Raw genomic sequence first — 20,947 nt, 5'->3', positions numbered from 1 at the left:
GAGTTTGCCCAACCAGTCCACATGTGTTTTGTGGACTTGGAGAAGGCTTTCGACCGTGTCCCACGTGGCATCCTGTGGGGGGTGCTCCGAGAGTATGGGGTCGGAGGCCCTCTGCTGAGGGCTGTACGGTCCCTGTATGACCGGAGCAGGAGCTTGGTTCGCATTGCCGGCAGTAAGTCAGACCTGTTCCCGGTGCGTGTTGGACTCCGGCAGGGCTGCCCTTTGTCACCGGTTCTGTTCATTATTTTTATGGACAGAATTTCTAGGCGCAGCCAGGGGCCGGAGGGGGTACGGTTCGGGAGCCACTTGATTTCATCTCTGCTTTTTGCAGATGATGTGGTCTTGTTGGCTCCCTCGAGCCAGGACCTTCAGCATGCACTGGGGCGGTTTGCAGCCGAGTGTGAAGCAGCTGGGATGAGAATCAGCACCTCTAAGTCTGAGGCCATGGTTCTCGACCGGAAAAAGGTGGCTTGCACCCTCCAGGTCGGGGGAGAGTTCCTGCCTCAGGTGGAGGAGTTTAAGTATCTTGGGGTCTTGTTCACGTGTGAGGGGAGAACGGAGCGCGAGATCGACAGGCGGATCGGTGCGGCGGCCGCAGTAATGCGGTCATTGTATCGGTCCGTCGTGGTGAAGAGGGAGCTGAGCCGAAAGGCAAAGCTCTCGGTTTACCGGTCGATCTACGTTCCCACCCTCACCTATGGTCATGAACTCTGGGTCATGACCGAAAGAACGGGATCCCGGATACAAGCGGCCGAAATGAGTTTCCTCCGCAGGGTGGCGGGGCGCTCCCTTAGAGATAGGGTGAGGAGTTCTGTCACCCGGGAGGAGCTCGGAGTAGAGCCGCTGCTCCTCCACATCGAGAGGAGCCAGCTGAGGTGGCTCGGGCACCTGTATAGGATGCCCCCTGGACGCCTCCCTAGGGAGGTGTTCCGGGCATGTCCCACCGGGAGGAGGCCCCGAGGAAGACCCAGGACACGCTGGAGTGACTACGTCACTCGGCTGGCCTGGGAACGCCTTGGAGTCCCCCCGGAAGAGCTGGAGGAAGTGTCTGGGGAGAGGGAAGTCTGGGGATCCCTGCTCCGACTGCTGCCCCCGCGACCCGGACTCGGATAATGCGGTGGACAATGGATGGATGGATGGATGGATGGATTAAATAGTTATAAATAACAATTATGGTTTTCATGAGTATGAAATCTGTTTTAAAGGTTGTTTTAAAGACAAAAGAGCATGTCATTTATATTAAATGTTTACTTTAAGCCAGGGACACTTCTGGGTTGCAGAGATAAACACCATTAACCCGAGTTTGTATCCAACTCTGACTGCTGAGGAGTTTCAGTTTCAGGATTACTGAGTCTCAAGGAGCCCAAAACGTCTTCACGAACCAGGGGCCGGATTTACCAATATGTTCTTAAGAACGATCTTAAGAAATGTCTTAAGATCTAAAATTAAGAAGTTCATAAGAAAGCTCTTAAGTGCAATTCCTCAATATTTTCTTAAGAACCGTCTTAAGAACTGTCATTTCTTACGAATTTCTTATTTTTCCTACTTAAGAACTTCTTAAAATATGTCATTGCATTGCACGCGCCAACAAACAACATTATACAGGTAGTTTGGGTCTTAACCGTCAGTCACTCACTAAACATGGAGAAGGAGAAAAAGAGATGCAGGAACTTTTCAAGGTTATGGTGGATGAGATTAATGTGCGAAAAAAAATACCATTGGGGAAAATTAATAATAATTAACTACCACGCTAACTAACATGCTAACAAACAGTTAACAGGCTCTTTGTGTAATTAATTACAAAGTATATCCTCAAACTATTACCTACTAGTCTAAACTTGTCTAAAATGTGTTGAAAAAGGTGATATTAGAGTCTTATCTTTTCACAGAAGAAATTTTAAGAACGGTCAAGGTTGTCTTAAAGTTGAGAAAAAAGTCAAGAACAAATTTGAGAACTTTTATTTCAAGAATACCATTTATTCTTAAGTTTTTTCTTAAGAAGAAACTTTTCTTCTCTAGAAAGTTGAGAAAATACTTAGAACTTTTTTGGAGAATATGACTTCTTCTCTTTTTTCTTCTTAAGACTGAACTTAAGAAAAAAATGGCACTTAAGAAGATTCTTTTTCTTAAGAATGTTTTGTGAATCCGGCCCCTGGTCTTCTTCTTGTGATGCAACTGTTGTGGTCGGAGGGTGGATGTGTTCCTGCATGCAGATCCGGGATGCCGTCGACCTCGTGTGACTGCTCATCTCCTGAATCACTGAACGGACGACATGTGCACGTCACTTTCTACATGTTTGTTGAAAACTGCAGGAGCAAAATGTTATTGCGTTCTGTGCATTTGCAGCTGAGTGTAATTGATCTGCACGATATGAAGAGGAAAAAAAGTGTGGGGGGGGGGTTAAAACTTGGCTGTCAAAAGGGGAAAAAAACCTGCATTTATTTTGACTTGCATAACATTTTCTGTTGCTGTGAGAGCAAGGAAGCGTGAAGGATTGAGATGAGAAATCCCCCGAAACAAGCTCGGAGATGTCACGCAAATGGTCTCGGCTGGTGTAGATGGCTATTTCCCTTCTCTGTTTTTTTTCTCTGCATCTCTGGTGAGTTTCTTGAATGGTTAGGAAATGAAATCACTAATTAGCAGTGAACTCAAATGTACCAAGAGTCAGAGGACAACCGCTTGCTGCCAAAGCTTAAACAATAGCGAAGGATGATTGTTTTACAGCGCTTCAAGTCTTTATTCCAATAAAAATGAGGAAAGTGATCCCGTGGTGCCGGTCCTGAGCCCAGATGTGTCAGGAAGGGCATCCAACTTCAATTCAAACCAATACGATCAATAGATGGAACGCAATGATCCGCTGTGGTGACCCCTCAAAGAAACTGGCTGGAAGACGTTCCTCCCTTTCTTTAGTATTTCAACACAAACCCCAACTCTCTTTAACTGCTATTAGATATAATTACACCATAATTGCTGACATCAATTTGTTTGGCATTAAAGCTCCATGTTGCTTTATACACAGACTTATCTGAAGTCCTTAAGGCTTCTTTGAGAGCTAAAGACGTGCCCTGTACTGTAACTGGGATGACATTGCGTGTGACCTGCTGTTATTTCCTTCGTTACTCATTCTTTCCAGTGTATATGATAGCCTGCTGCCGCTAAAGGTTTGTGTATCATCTAATGAAGCAGCTGTCGGGGGAAACAGGACGAGCAAGCTGGTTGGTAATTATTAGTTTAAGGCCGTGGCCCGCCATGTTCTGCCATCTCCTCTCAGCGGCGAGGGTCACAGCCGCCATAAAACATGATTAAGTGAAGGAGCTGTAGCTGTAAAGCTCCATCCAGGAATGAAAGATGACGGTGGAGTCCGTCGCTGCTTGGGAACGCAGGACCGGGCGCAGACAGACAGACAGAACATACATGCAGTTCATGTTGCACTGGATGAGTTTCCACTAACACTATCCTGGACAAAGATGACCTTGAAGGAGATGGACATGATGCATCTTTGTATTTATAGTTGTTTTCTCTTCTTTTATGTCTAAACCAACTCTTGCAATAAAATGTTTTTACGCTTCACAGATTTGATGATTTATGGGCTTATAAACTTTGCTAGTAGCTTCAAAGTTTCATTAAACCAGTAGGAATGTCAGTATAAAATTCAAAGACCATTATTTGTGGCAGACTGTTTCATTACATTTGTCAGGGTGTCTTGATTGTGTAGAGCCGTGATTCCCAACCCCCGGTCCCCGGACCGGTACCGGTCCATAGAGCCGTTACTACCGGGCCGTGGAATGGCTTGTGTTCCGATCATAATTAGGGCTGCAACGATTCGTCGACGTTGTTGAGAAAAAAGCGATAATCAAAATTGTCGGCAATTCTCACCAGACGTTTTTTTTCCCAATGGAGTGAGGCATCTCACTTCACTTCACTCATACAATCTCTGCCGACAGCCGCGCTGCAGGACGTCTCAGCGCAGCCTTTTTTTTTTTTTTTTTTTTTTTTGCGTCCCATGATTTCTAGCTGACCGTGGCATGCCGTGGCAATTATAGCCATTATTCTGAGTCCAAATCCCATGCAGTATATTCCTAAATTGAGTATTACAAAACGAATAATGCAAACTGCAGATCACGTCATTGGCACCCCAGGATACAGCTTTGCCACCGAGGTGGCAAAGCGCTCTCTGCTCTGTGCGCTCTGTGCGCTCTGAATTTGGGCACACCATAGGTCTGGGTAATGTACTTGCAAATATCCAGTGTAACAGTCTTTGTGAGGAAATATCTATTCTTCTCTTTGCCACCTCCAAAACAGACAAACAGTTGTTGCCTCTCTCTCATGGAAGGTGCGCTCCTAAACCCGAATCGCATGATGAGATGAGGTATCTCCTCCTCCTCCATTTGCACAAATTGATTAAACCAAAACAAACTAAGCAAACGTAATTAATTTGGTAGATATAGTCCAGTTACTACAGAATAGCCTACAGTTCAGTTGAATGGCCTAACGTTACACTCCCCGAAAAAGTGTCGGGTCTGACACATACAGCATTAATTATGCAGGGCAGGCTGCGAGAGTGCGGATGGGTTTTATTATAATTTACACATTCACCGGCTAGTTTGCAAAATAGCCGTGTTTCTACATTAACCGTAACATATACATACCAACAACCATTATTCATTGCATTATTACATTTGTAGGAAGTTATTACAACATTGAAAATTGAAGATTTTTACTTCCCCACAAATGTAATAAATCTCTACAAACGTAATAGTTATTACATTTGTGGGAAATCGCGTGTTACGTTTGTAGTAGGCAGCGACTATTACGTTTGTGGGAAATGTATTACATTTGCAGGATTATTACATTAAAAGCTGCATATTTTTATTACATTTGTGGTTTATTACGTTTGCGGGCATTATTACATTGGCGGGCGTTACAAGGTGCTGTATGCAGGTTAGGTACAGTCAGCTGCAGAGATGAGCGGACCTCAGCAAACCTCCATGAGCCGTTTCTTTACTGGTTGTTCGAGTAAAAGAAATGGTGATGAACAAGTGGAAAATCCTACCAAAAAGAAAAGCAAAAGCTTTAATCGCAAGTACGACATTATGTATATAAAATACGGATTTGTTGCTACGGGCGATTTGGAGGCGCCAAACCCACTATGTATTTTATGTGGAGAAACGCTCGGCAACGAAGCAATGAAGCCATCCAAGCTTCAAAGACACTTAAATACAAAACATCCTTCTCTCAAAGACAAACCAGTGGATTTTTTCGAAAGGAAAAAACGTGAGTTAGATTTGCAGAAGCAAGTTTTAAAGGCCACAACATCAGCTAACGTCGCTGCAACGAGGGCTTCATATCTCGTTGCTCACCGGATTGCAAAAGCTAAAAAGCCCTTTATAATTGGAGAGGAGCTAATACTGCCCGCTGCCAAAGACATCTGCCGCGAACTTTTGGGGGAAAAAGCAGCTGGCAAAGTGTCGCAGCGGTCTGGCAATTGAAATAGGCTGTTATTTTCGTAAAATGAGTCGCCACCTGTTGGTGGATAAATATATGCACCTGAAACCATTGTAAAGTTAGTAAAACAATGATAGCCTGCATTTTATAATGCATTGTTTTTTTCTAAAATTTTTATTAAAATTGACATAAATTGTCAACCGGTCCCTGAGCTTTTTGTTTATACTTCTGCTGGTCCTCGGCACAAAAAAGGTTGGGAACCCCTGGTGTAGAGGACACGGGTTTAGACTAATGGACGAGAGGCAAACGAACAAAAAACAAACAAACAAGGGTTCGATAAATACTTCAAAAGGTCTGTCAGGTTAGATTTTCAAAAACGTAAAACATAAATCCAAAAACTGGCAGGTAAAAATAAGCACGGGAGGAACGGGAGAAACCTGGGAATAACTAAGAAGAACCAGCCGGCAGCAGGGGTGGACTGGCCATCGGGCATACCGGGCATTTGCCCGGTGGGCCGATGGTGATTTTGGGCCGGGCTGGCCCAAAAAAAAAAAAAAAAAAAAAAAAAAAAAAAATTTTTTTTTTTTTTTTTTTTTTTTTTTTTGGCCCGGGCCGGCCCAAAATCACCATCGGCCGGCCCGATTTTGGGCTGGCCGATTTTTTTTTTTTTTCGCCCGGGCAGGCCCATCGGCCCATTTGATTTTGTTTATTACCTGACAACAACTGGTACCACTGGCCGATTGGTTATGATGAGTTAGATTGGTTATGGGCTGAAGCCTCGCGCCCCAAGGGGCCTCGCGCCCCAAGGGGCCTCGCGCCCCAAGGGGCCTCGCGCCCCAAGGGGCCTCGCGCCCCAAGGGGCCTCGCGCCCCAAGGGGCCTCGCGCTATGGGCCGTTTTTTTTTTTTTTTTTTTTCAATTTTTTTTTTTTTTTCAATTTTTTTTTCGTTTTTTCCCTTATAAATATCAACAGTCACATTCCATTACAGACCTAAATGTGTACTAGTCTGTGCATATCAATAAATATATGTGCAATGATGCGCGTGTCTGTTGTTCAGTACAACTGCGTCAGACCAAGCGCAGACACAAGGTGCTCTGATCCAGACGGGTGGAGTTGGAACAAACTGTCACACAATGTCGAGAGAACGAGACAGAATCAGGAAATTTCCATCAGGGGATGAAAAAAGAAAAAAAACTAAAGAAAATGGAAGAGTTTAATGCCTCTCTGAAAGGCTTGTTTGATAAATTTGTTACAAAAATCACCGATCCAACCGGGTCTCAAGCAGCCGTGGGGCCCCGCGTCGAGGCAAGCCAAATGATGATGAGGCAGGGGAAGTTATCCAGTATTTTGCTAATTGGAGAGCTAAAATTGCGCATATAGACACCCGATCCGACCCGAAAAACCCAAAAAATTTTGCGCGCGCTCGCTACGCTCACGCGCGAGGGCCCCCCCCGGCCATTCCGCACAGGGCCTCGCAAGTCTCCCAGGTAGCTCTGGCTGGAGTAGTCACAACATTAGAGCGCGTGGCTTATTATTGATATTATTATTTATACTATTTGAAGAAGGATGATTTCATATTCAATATCTTATATATTCTATAAAACTAAATTTGCAACTCCAAATTTAAGTTGCTTTTTTGACAGGGACAGTGGTGTTTGGATTCCTGACTGTCACTAAATTTGAATAATGTTGTGATTAATAGTGGGTGGGTGAAATAATACATCAATCTTTTTGGAGAAATGTTTACCTACAGTGATGCCATCGCAGCAAAGACTTTGTGTACATATATTGGAAGAACCCACTGTTTAGGCAATTCATGGTCTTTAGTTAGTAAAAACAGAGGCAGCGCTGCATTCCCCCTGTTTAAAATGGTCAAATATGATGATATCAGCCTGAAAATCACAGGACTTATCTGTGGTGGTGAAAGAAGTCAGCAGTATGAATTTGAGAGATGTGTGAGCATCCCTTCATGATAAACAGAGGGGGAACGCATTCTGACAGCAGTATTTCACGCTGTCAGAATGTGTTCCCCCTGTTTAAAATGGGTTAATATATCATTGTAGATATCTGAAATGTTCTTTTTGACTAGGAACAATTGAATTACAGATATCTGCAACACATATCCAGTCTAGCTATTAAATGTTAAAACGGCTTGCCATACAAGTTTGCTGGTCTACTCAGAAACAGTACTAAGTACATCTATAACGGGACTGGGGGGGATGGTGTAGGTTTAGGTTTATTAGACAAGAACATACACACCAACAAGACAGTGTACAAGCTGTGTCACAAGAACGTTTGTTTTCATTCATAGGCTTCATTTTCTTTCCATCAATACCTGGTGGGCCGGTCTAGGCTCAAAATGCCCGGGCAGATTTTTGGTCCCAGTCCAGCCCTGGCCGGCAGGCGTGACCTTCAGTAACAGAACTTAACAGAACGGGCCGCTGCTACGAAATCTCCTTCAGGCCACTTCTAGAGTAGCAGGCTAATGGTGGATTCACACTGAAAGTGTCAAAAATGACCTGTGGAGGCAAAATCTGTCAACGCCTGCAGTGGGCGGGGCTAAAGCTGCAGAACTGGAGGGAACAAAGTGCGTATAGTCTGCATATATCAATATATAGCTGCACATCTTCAGTTTTCTCTTTCACCATGGATCACACTTTGGGAAGCCTTTTTTATATTTTAGTGTTATTTCCGGATAGATAAGAGTGAGTTTGATCCTTAACCAGGTTGGTCCTGGATCAACATCAAACATCATCGTTGGTCCCGGTGAAGCTGCAGTCTGTCTGTGGTGAACACTGACACACCGGGTCCCAGCGGATTTAGTCATAGTGTTTAAACTGTGTTTTGTGATTAATAAGCACGGTTTTTAATGATTTTGCGTTGGATCGATGTAGCAAATACAGTAAAATCGTTGGGACCATCCAGCTCCTCAACCATCAGTTACTGTTTCACATGAGCAGTTCAGGTAAAAAGGGCAGTCAAATCAGCAAAAATGTCACTTTGCTGGATGAAATATATTAGTTCGTGATTAAATAAGTGTGTTAGTGCACAGCTCTGCTCATGTGTGCATGTGAATGAGTGTACGTTTGTGTGAACATGAAAGTACAATCTGCATTGAGGCTTCTCGCTTCAGGAATCCCGGTCTGTGATTGGACGCAGCCTCGGCCTCGCCGCTGGTCATTTGCAAATAGTTTAGATTTTTCAACTCCAAATTGATGCTCCTGACGCCTCCAATGCCTCCGTGGCCTCCGACTCCATTATTTATGGTCAAGGTTTTTCCATAGGAGCATCTGAGAATGGGAGTGGTAGCAAACCCTTTCCACGGGACCCTGGGACTTTTATCAAGAATCCGGACAAGTGCAGAAAGAAATTGAACTGGTTATAAGAAGATGAATTTGCAGATTTTCGATGGTAGAGATAAATCAATAATAAACAACGTAACTTTTTTTATGACATTACAGTCGCCTTGGACTTGGATGCCCAAACTTTTGCACGCCTCTGTATGGTTGATATGCACAATGTGAAAATACTGTACTCTGCAGGAAAGAAACTTCCACGTGACCTTTGAAAGAAACCAATTCAGCACTCTTCTTCTCACTGTGACATCAGCAGCTTCCTCCATCAAACTGCCTGGAAGGTAATGGCTTTTGTTAGTGCCAGAAGTAATTATGGGTAATTGGAAGGACAATAAGGCGATGACAGCTGTGAAACCGTTGCAGCAGAAGGGTAGGGATCGACCGAGCCCAAACTCCAGGCTGCGCCCTGGCTTCATTTCCCGCTTCACCTCCTGTCACGATCCACCGGGCACAATTAAGTTATGCAGCAGCGTTTTTGTTGAACCCTGTCCGACACACATGGCCATCACATCTAGAGACAATTTAGGCTCTCTGTTTCACTGTTTTAATAGTATAAATCAAGACATAAACTGGTGCGAGAGACGGCTGATGGCTCAGCAGAAACAGTCTAAATACGTTAGTAAACGAATAAACCTTCCAAGAAGTGAGATAAATCAGTTGAAGGACAGAAATCTAATGAGGATTGGCAGAATAAGGAAGAGCTTATAGCTCTGAAACACTTTAATTTGGTTTGACGGCATATTTCTGCAGAAGCAAAGTAAGGAAACAAAACAAAAGTGAAGCTGTGAATTAAGTCAACTGTTCAGGACACATGAGCACTGTTCTCCCTCTTCAGCTCACCTAAACTCAAGGGAGACATTTGGTGGTTAAGTCATTGCTGGGAATTCCCTGCTAAATTTGCTGAGTGCAACTTTTACAACAACTCAGGCTATGGGAACAACTGTAACGACCTCACAACGTGGACGTTTAGTCATGCAAATGTGACAAAGAATCTTCTTCTTCTCTCTCTCTGTTTTCTCTTTTCCTGCTCTGCTCAGCTGGCCTTCGGTAGGAGGGTCCCCCCCTCATGATCCAGGTTTCTTCCCTCTTAAACAAGTTTTTCCTGCCACTGTTTGGCTTAAGGCTTTTTCTCCCACTAGGGGAGTTTCTACCTGCCAGTGTTTATGTTTATTTTTATGTAATAATTGCTCGAGGGTCATGTTCCGGGTCTCTGGAAAGATCCTAGAGACAACTTAAACAAATAAAATGTAATTGAATTGAATTCTTTACGGTTTAGATGGCACAGATGATACAGAAAACAATGCCTGGCAGGGTCAGTATATCCAGTTGTTTGATGGTTTTTCTCATGTTCAGAAGTTCCCAGCCAACAGGAGCCTCCAGTCAGGTTTGTGCAGCAATGTCTTCTCACATATCCATTAGGAAATGAGCACAGTTGCTACAAGTAGACGTGACGCTTCCACGAGAGCCGACTGCATGCTGATGTTTCGAAGCAGCCAATGAAACTCATCTTGGCAAATGAAAAACAATGTTTGTGATTCTGCCAGACGTCACACCCGAGACACCTCTCTGTTGGAACAATAGCATCGAAAAAAAAAAGGCACGACATTTAATTACAGAGGTGTTGGGTGTGGGTGGGTGAGTAATCTAATAGTTATCCTGCATAGAAATGTTTGACATCTACTCTAATTAATGTTGGGAATGAGGTACAGCTATAAAGCAACACATTTATGTATAATTAGAGGTGCAGACTTTTGGCTCCGCCAACGGTTAGCTGTCATCACCTGCTGATAAGCATTGTAATGACCTAACAGAGAACAATCATTCATATTTTGTTAATTTTACGAGCAGACTCTTGTGACTGTGGGTTGTTCTTAAACCTATGGGTGACGTCGCAGATGATTTACGTTTGTTTCTGCTCTTATTGAGGTAGCGTGCCCATGTGGATGAATATATCTGTTTCTGTTGTAAGTTAATGTTGACCAAGATGGTTCCGAATCTTTAGCACGTGTGGTGGAAATACCGAGAAAAGTTCTTCAGCCTCAACAAAGTTCCCATTTTAACCCAAAATATTATCATTCCTCAAAGCCAACCTCAGGAGAAGTTGGCTGCAGGTGCGACCGCAGACGAGAGCGGCCGATGTGTTGGGGCATATCCTGCCAACCATCCCTGATTTCTGCAGTAGTCTCTGTGTGAACCGCTTACTGAAATTCTCAATGGTCCTTCCAGTGATGTCAGCACTAATTAATAGTTTCAAGGTTATTTGGTTATTGAGTCGGGTTCCCAGCATGGACGGTTATATGCACATTAAAAAACCCAGATGCAAATTAATTACTGTATACGACTAGAAACCAGAAACATCTCTTGCCCACTATCACTTTTAAAAACAAATCATCTACCATGACCTTTAACCTTGTCTTTTGCTGCACTCCACACCACGTCACTAGCGTTTGTAGCAGTGGTTCTCAACTGGTCCCACCATCACCTGTTAATGAGAAGCAGCGACACAAATCCAGGAAATAGTCCACTTCTCCAATTTAGGTATTGACGAGATTGTGCAGTTTAAACCTTAGGCCACATTTACACATAGCCGGGTATTTACAAAAACGGATATTTCCCCCTCTACGTTTTGAAAAATACCCTCGTTTACACGAACCCGCATAAATATGCTGTTACGGTGCTATGAGCAGCCAAACCTACAGGGGGCAGTGTAACGAGAAGATAAAGTCATGCTAGCCAATTGGAATCCTTGAAAAAACGTCAACAAATGACACGTGTGAAGCCTGAATAATATGGTTCGGCGATAAATCGACGGCGTAGCCTACGTAGGGTGCGCGTCGCCGCGTCCCCTACACCGTAGGCTCTGCGTTGGTGTAACGCGGAACCATAAATCAGCCTTGACTGCCAGTTACTTCCAAGATGAACAAGAGTCTTTCGTTTGGAGTGACAGAGAAGTGGAGTTACTTTTAAGTTTGACGTTAGAATATAAAACAAATTAAAGCTGCAAGCAGCGATGAACGGGCCCTCGCACTCACGGCCACCGCCCCCCATAAGCATATCAGAAATGACACCACCCACGACTTCCTATGTCAAACCATTCAAAAGTTATGGCAAAGAAAAGTATTCTAGTGGGCGCTGTTGAGCCGTTAGGCCACGCTCATTAATGCAAACCATGAAATATCAAATGTATCGACAGGCCTGGCTTTTCTTTAAGTTGCGACATGATACAGGTGTGTACCGATTTTTGTTCATGTACGTCAAACCGTATTATGGGGCTTGAGGCGCAAAGTTTTTTCTGTCTGAACCAATCAGATGAAGGGTGGGCGCGCTTTTTGCCGTCTAGCGTCGCCACGGTAATGCTTTTGAAAGAGAAAAGTAATGCGTGGTGTCGGAGGATGGAGACGCACGTTTTGATGTATAACACACCTGGGTGCACGTTACGGTTCGGGCCGTATTAATGACCGAAGAAATGGCATAAATTGCGCCAAAATTACACAATTAATTCAAAATGTTCAAAATGGCTGACTTCCTGTTCGGTTTCGGCCATGGCGCCAAGAGACTTTCCTTTAAGTTGCGACATGATACAGGTGTGTACCGATTTTCGTGCATGTACGTCAAACCGTATTGTGGGACTTGAGGCACGAAGTTTTATCTGTATGGACCAATCAGATGAAGTGGGGACGCGCTTTTTGGCGTCTATCATTGCCACGGTAACGCTTTTGACTGAGAAAAGTTATGCACGTTATTGCAGGATGGAGACGCACATTTTGATGTATAACACACCTGGGTGCACGTTACGGTTCGGGCGAAGAAGCGGCTGAAGGGATGGCATAAATTGCGCCAAAATGACATGATTAATTCAAACTGGCCGACTTCCTGTTGGGTTTCGGCCATGGCGCCAGGAGACTTTTTTTTAAGTTGTGCTATGATACAGGTGTGTACCGATAAAGGACGATAAAGGAAGCTCTGAAAACCTTAACAAACCATGGTTTACTATAGAACTTAGGAAATCTGCTTTAAAGAAAAACAAGCTTCATAAAAGGCATTTACAAAGTCCTAGTCCTTTAAATTGTGCTACATACAAAAATTATAGGAATAAATACAACCACCTTATTAGAAATAAATAAATGATCTATGGATAATATTGAAAGAATCACTCAACAAGAAAAAAAATCATCTATTCCAGCCCAGTCTACATTTCAGGATGGTGCATAAGATAACAGAGCATACACAAATTGCTAATAAATTCCATGATTTCTTTATAAATGTGGTTCCACGTCTTGCAAAAAATATTGAAAATGTTCATGGTTCTCCTTCTAACTATAAATGAAGGTTATCCCTCTTTAAAGAAGACCTATTATGAAAAACATAGGAACATACAATGACATAGTTATGCTGATTCTTTAATATTTGTCTTTAAATTTGTCTCAAATCAAACTGTCTGCTGTTTCTCATCATTTGGGCCGACCACCCGTCATGTGGGGTAACCAACGAATCGCAATTTTGTACCAAATTCAAAATTTAATGTCTATCAGTTTTGGTATAATATAAATCTAAAATAAATATAAATCATTGGTATAGTATGCATAAATGGCTTTATGAGGGTGACACTTCCATTATAGATAAAATGTATTTCAAAATGGTTTTCAAAAAGTAAAGGACATATGAGTCTATCTTTCTTGAAAAGTTAATTTAATTACTGATACTTATTAAAATATAAATTTTGTTAAGGAAATCTATTAATTTTGAGATAAATAACTCAAAGGCCTAATACATTATTGACACACAACTGTGATTCAGGCTTAAAGCTCCCCTGCTACACGTCATTCAGGCAGCCAATCAGCACAGAGCCTCATTAACATAGCCCCCCCCTCCCCTCAGAATCCCTCATAGAGAAGGTTAGAAACGGTAAAAATAAAGACATGGCCCAGAGGCTGAATTTCTCATTTATGTAGAAAAAACATTCAAAAGCTTGTTCTTAAGACATTCAATGCCTGTTTAAAATATACATTAAATGCCATAATAGGTCACCTTTAAATAATTTTTAAGCAAATGAAGCAATTCTCGCCAAATACAGTAAATTCCAGTTGTCCCTGAACGCACCAGTAGGATAATCTGTAATTTTAGAATTCCGACCGGTCCCTGAATGCACCTCCTCCGCGGCGCTGCGCGGTGCCGACCAGATCTCGGCTGAAAGCCGATAATAATATAATAAAATTGCAAAGCTGCTGTGCAATAAGGTGTAATACATGCACTGTAATTATTTTCTGTATGAAAATTGAATGTAAAAAGACGGGTTTGACTCAAAATCAGTGTGGTTTTATTTAAGTGGTCTCTGTCTTGGTAGAGATGAACAAATCGAGCAGACATGCGCCGCCGAAATACATCGGTGAAAACTATTCCACAGGATTATTACACCATAGATGTCTTAAGACTACTCTACAATTATGCACACAACAAAAAATACTTACAGATTCGGGACCATGGAGTCGGGCTCGTGAAAACACGAGGTGTCATGTCGTGTGAGTGACGTCACCACGCTGAGCACGCAACAACGTCCCCCCGCTCCCCCCGCTCCCCCCCTCCTCCCTCCTCCCTCGGCCTCCGCTCCGCTGCAGGGCCGGCACACAGAGCCAGTTTGCTTTAAATCCAATGGATTTAAATAAATATTGATTAAAAATCCCGCGTTGTACGCACAAAATATATTTTCACATCACAGTAAACAATATTTTTACGAAGTTTACGAAGTTAATTGGACATGGCATGACAAAGATATGAATACATTTTTGGAAAAAGAGAGTTACAAAGTTCTTCAAAAGCGATATGTACCAGCGTATGATTTTTTAATCCTGTTGTAAGCTATCTGAAACTGCCATTTTATTGTCTTAAGACCAAGCCTATGATTTTAAATTATTATTTTACCAAAAAATTCAGAGTGACGTAAAATGGCAGTTCCCTTCAAGTTATGACCACGATACTCAACACAGTTAATAAGGACGCTTATGACAATAATATGTGTCGATTTCATTGTGATTGGGTGAATGAAACAGCAATGACAGCACATAGTCTGATGAAAAATGTATACCTGACCAAAAGGTGGCGCTATGGAGTTCATCCAAGATTGTCATATCCACTTGTTCAGAATGGAAGCCTGATTACATGTATTGATTTTGGGTTAATTCTGACCAATTATGTTTAAGTTACAACAACTTTTATGTTCATGGCGAGACACCGAAATTTTACTACCTCTAACGGCCACGCCCTTCGATAAGAACGTACAGTTTTCTCTGTCAGTCATCGTCAATGTCTTACCTATTATCTGACCAACTTTGAGATCATTAATCTCATCTCGCTTGGAGCACAGATGCATACTAGAAGACATGACAATTCCTGGTGCCAACAGGTGGCGCTACAACCGATCCTGAATATTCCACCATAGATGTCTTCAGGCTCAGCCTACAATCATGCACATACGTTTTCGGCCACATCAAATCATGTATTGCTGAATTACAGCCAATTGATGTTTCATGGCGAGGCTTAAAAATGACCTCAAACTTCGCCGAATGACTACGGTCAAGCCCTCTGGTGAAAACTTAAAAGCTTCGCAATTTAGCGTCGGCCATGTGTCTAGATTGTACAAACCAAGTTGTGAGCCAATTCGATAAAATCTCTAGGAGGAGTTCGTTAAAGTACGAGGCCTAGAAATGATCAGAATTCATGAAAAATGACATTTTCTGTTCAAAATGCCGGACTTCCTGTGTAACTTAGACCATGGGTCCAAAAGACTTTTTTGTAGCTCTTTGTCTAATATAATACACACATAAAGGTCATTGCTGTAAGTCAAACCATATTGTGGGGCTCGTCAAAAAACATAAAATAGGTGGCGCTATAGAGCCCATTCTTGTGGACCCATGCCTGTCGCCCATAAAATACGTAATTTTACGCGACTCTGGAAGCGTGTGCAAAATTTGGTGAGTTTTTGAGCATTTTAAGGCCTCCAAAAAGGCAATTTATTTACGGCGAGAATAATAATAATAATAATAATAATAATAATAATAATAATAATAATAATTAAAGCTGCAAGCAGCGATGAACGGGCCCTCGCACTCACGGCCACCGCCCCCCATAAGTATCAGAAATGACACCACCCACGACTTCCTATGTCAAACCATTCAAAAGTTATAGCAGAAAAAAGGGACAACCAATCAGAAGAAGGGGCGGGGCTAATTGAGGCCAATGAAGGTCAAGGACTCCATACAGAATCTGATGACACCACCCACGACTCTCTATGTCAAACCATTCAAAAGTTATAGCAGAAAATCGGGACAACCAATCAGAAGAAAGGGCGGGGCTAATTAAGGTCAAAGAAGCTCAAGGACTCATTACAGAATCCCATGACACCACCCACGACTCTCTATGTCAAAATATTCAAATGTTATAGCAGGAAATAGGGACAACCAATCAGAAGAAGGGGCGGGGCTCATTTTCGCCAATTATGGTCAAGGACTCAATACCTAGTCCCATGACACCACCCACGACTCTTTATGTCAAACCTTTCAAAAGTTATGGCAGAGAAAAGTATTCTAGTGGGCGCTGTTGAGCCGTTAGGCAACGCCCATTAATGCAAACCATGAAATATCAAATGTATCGACAGGCCAGGCTTTTCTTTAAGTTGCGACATGATACAGGTGTGTACCGATTTTCGTTCATGTACGTCAAACCGTATTATGGGGCTTGAGGCGCAAAGTTTTTTCTGTCTGAACCAATCAGATGAAGGGTGGGCGCGCTTTTTGCCGTCTAGCGTCGCCACGGTAACACTTTTGAAAGAGAAAAGTAATGCGTGGTGTCGGAGGATGGAGACGCACGTTTTGATGTATAACACACCTGGGTGCACGTTACGGTTCGGGCCGCATTAATGACCGAAGAAATGGCATAAATTGCGCCAAAATTACACGATTAATTCAAAATGTTCAAAATGGCCGACTTCCTGTTGGGTTTCGGCCATGGCGCCAAGAGACTTTCCTTTAAGTTGTTACATGATACAGGTGTGTACCGATAAAGGAAGATAAAGGAAGCTCTGAAAACCTCTGAAAAAAATTGTTAACCAAAATTGAATCATTATCCAGGTTAATCTATCCAGCATACTCTCTTGTAATCCCACCAAAGATTATAAAAGAAATGAATAGAATACATTTTAATTTCATATGGAAAAATAAACATCACTATTAGGGATGCACCGATCCGATATTTGTATTTTTGTTTCGGGATCGATATTAAAAACAACTCTAGATCGGGTATCGGTAACAATGGGCCAATCCATAGGAGCAGATCTATTCAATTCTATTCTATGTGTGCTCTGTGAGTGTTGTCACACGCTAGTCACGTAATGTCAGCACGCCGTGCGGAAGTCTACACTTTTCAAAATGGAGCGAGCTAAAGGATCTGCGATATAGAATTTTGTCACATTACCTCAGCCAGCACATGCGACTGCAACTTGCAATACTTGCAAAGTCAGTGTTTCGAGGAGGTAGTAAAACGTTTTTACTTTTAAGTTTAACAGCACACTGGATGGATGAAAGCTTCGTGCCACACAGTGCAATTCTAAACACAACCTTTATCTTATTTATAAAGATAAAAGAAGCTCTGAAAACCTTAACAAACCATATAGAACTTAGGAAATTCGCTATAAGGAAAAACAAGCTCTATAAATCAAGGTTATCCATCTTTAAATCATTTTGAACCAATAAAGCCTTTGGAGGTACTTGATATTAAGAACCTTAAAACTTCTTCTGCTGGCCATGATGATATTACAGCCTATCTGATCAAAAAAGTTGATCAATTATTGATCAATTATTGTTCCTTTAATGTGTACTTTTTCTTTGTCACTTGAATCTGGTATTATCCCACAACATTTTTTTTGCTAATAATGAGAAGCTAAATCTTGTCCCACTGGCAGATTTTTTTTTACTTATTTCAAGTTAAAATTTACTTGAAACAGGTGAAAATTGTCAAATAAGTTATTTTTCTGGTGTTATTTTTCTGGTGATGACTCTAAATCAGGGGTATTCAACTAAAACTTTAGGTCCAGTCAGAGAAAATGTACTTAAGCGGAGGTCCAGAACATCATAATACATCATAATAAATAAATAAAAAATCTATTGCAGTAGTTCAAACATTAAGAATATTGTGTACACATAAATTCATATAAAAAAGTTCTAATTGAGTTTTTTGTCAAGATGAATTGGCACTAGCCTTAAAAAGGGTAATGTGGTACAACCATGATTCATATTAAAATAAATTAATTTCCTTAACATCTTGACATCTTTTTTTTGTACAAGTTTTCAGTATTTTACAAAAATGGTTGTTTTTTTAATGGTCGCGCCAGATGCCATGCCAGATTGAGCAGAAGATTGATTTAAATACATTAGTCATACATACATAGTCGTAATTTCATAATTCATGAAAAATGACATTTTTTCTTCAAAATGACGGACTTCCTGTGTAACTTAGAGCATGGGTCCAAGAGACTTTTTTGTAGGGCTTTGTCTGATATAATAGACACATAAAGGACATTGCTGTAAGTCAAACCATATTATGGGGCTCTTCAAAAACATAAAATAGGTGGCGCTATAGAGCCTAATCCTTTTTGACCCATGCCTGTCGCCCATAAAATACGTAATTTTACGCGACTCTGGAAGCGTGTGCAAAATTTGGTGAGTTTTGGAGCATTTTAAGGCCTCCAAAAAGGCAATTTATTTACGGCGAGAATAATAATAATAATAATAATAATAATAAACATCACAGATACAATAGGGTCCTCGCACTTTCAGTGCTCGGGCCCTAATTAAAGCTGCAAGCAGCGATGAACGGGCCCTCGCACTCACGGCCACCGCCCCCCATAAGCATATCAGAAATGACACCACCCACGACTTCCTATGTCAAACCATTCAAAAGTTATAGCAGAAAAAAGGGACAACCAATCAGAAGAAGGGGCGGGGCTAATTCAGGCCAATGAAGGTCAAGGACTCATTACAGAATCCCATGACACCACCCACGACTCTCTATGTCAAAACATTCAAATGTTATAGCAGGAAATAGGGACAACCAATCAGAAGAAGGGGCGGGGCTAATTTTCGCCAATTATGGTCAAGGACTCAATACCGAGTCCCATGACACCACCCACGACTCTTTATGTCAAACCTTTCAAAAGTTATGGCAGAGAAAAGTATTCTAGTGGGCGCTGTTGAGCCGTTAGGCCACGCCCATTAATGTAAACCATGAAATATCAAATGTATCGACAGGCCTGGCTTTTCTTTAAGTTGCGACATGATACAGGTGTGTACCGATTTTTGTTCATGTACGTCAAACCGTATTATGGGGCTTGAGGCGCAAAGTTTTTTCTGTCTGAACCAATCAGATGAAGGGTGGGCGCGCTTTTTGCCGTCTAGCATCGCCACGGTAACACTTTTAAAAGTGAAAAGTAATGCGTGGTGTCGGAGGATGGAGACGCACGTTTTGATGTATAACACACCTGGGTGCACGTTACGTTCGGGCCGTATTAATGACCGAAGAAATGGCATAAATTGCGCCAAAATTAGACGATTAATTCAAAATGTTCAAAATGGCCGACTTCCTGTTCGGTTTCGGCCATGGCGCCAAGAGACTTTTCTTTAAGTTGTGACATGATACAGGTGTGTACCGATTTTGGTGCATGTACGTCAAACCGTATTGTGGGGCTTGAGGCACAAAGTTTTCTAGGGGGCGCTGTTGAGCCATTAGGTCCCGCCCATTAATGCAAACCATCAAATATCAAATTTTTCACCAGGCCTGGCTCAGTGTTTCGAGAGGAGGTAGTAAAACGTTAATACCTGAAGCAACAGCAGGACTGGTGTCATCACCATCACCACCTTTGAACAGCCAATATGCTTACAGTGTTTTTTCATACACGTATAGTTCATACAGGAAGATAGTGTAGCCTATGTCTCACTTGATTTGGCCTTGTATTCATATACATACTAATTGAATGATTATAGGCTATCCCATTTGTTGCCCAAATAAATAATTTCAAAATCAGTAAATAATTAAAATCAGTACTCGAGTTGTAAAAAAAAAAAATCAGGGGGGATGGTGGATTTGATCATATGGGGACAGATAATTGTGCTGATTACAAATAATATAATATATTACAAATAATAGCAGTGACCAAAACACCTGCAGAAATACTGCAGGAATGACATAGCAGCAGTTAAATGCAGCCTTCTGTAAGCTTTAAATATCCACTGGGCTTACATCAAATACATCAAAACACAACAATAAAAACACTTTTCTGGACTTATCAATATGACTCTGTCCTTCACAGGATAAGTCAAATGGATCACTGCAAAAACTCACAATCTTAACAAGAATATTTGTCTTATTTCTAGTTAAAATGTCTCATTTTAGTAAAAAAATCTCATTACACTTAAAACAAGACTCATCACTGGAAAAAACAACAATTTTCACCTGTTTCAAGTAGATTTTCACTTTAAATAAGTACAAAAATCTGCCAGTGGAACAAGATTTTTTTGCTTGTAATAAGAAGATAAATCTTGTCCCACTGGCAGATTTTTCTACTTATTTCAAGTGAAAATTTACTTGAAATAGGTGAAAATGGTCAAATAAGTTATTTTTCTGGTGTTATTTTTCTGGTGATGACTCTAAATGTTGAAATAGCAGTAAAACCACATTCATTGATGAAATGACATAAGGGATGGAAAGGGGGGATGGCAGTTTTACAGGGGGATGATTTGGACCGTTTTTATTTCAGGGGGGAAATCCCCCTCATCCCCCCTCAACTCGAGTACTGATTATAATAAAGTGTCTTATAAATCAATAATTTTAAAATCTCAATCCTTATTTTTATTTAACGGCCAGGGTTTATAGGCTGCATATTTACACTGTGTAGCCTGAAAGTGAACTGCAACTTACGTGCGGACGCATCTTTGCTGTGGAGGGGGCTGAATAAATCAACCAATTTTTGACATTTGGCCGTGTCTTCCTCCAGCGCCTTTTTTTTCTCTCTCCCTCTCGGCACCGCCTTGTCGAGGCAAAACCTCATTTTAACTCTCCCTCGCTGTGGAAACAGCCCCTGCTTGTAATAATGGCTGCAG

The sequence above is a fragment of the Cololabis saira genome, chromosome 20 (assembly GCF_033807715.1).
Source record: "Cololabis saira isolate AMF1-May2022 chromosome 20, fColSai1.1, whole genome shotgun sequence".
NCBI lineage: Eukaryota > Metazoa > Chordata > Actinopteri > Beloniformes > Belonidae > Cololabis > Cololabis saira.
Note: the sequence above shows the minus strand (reverse complement) of the source record.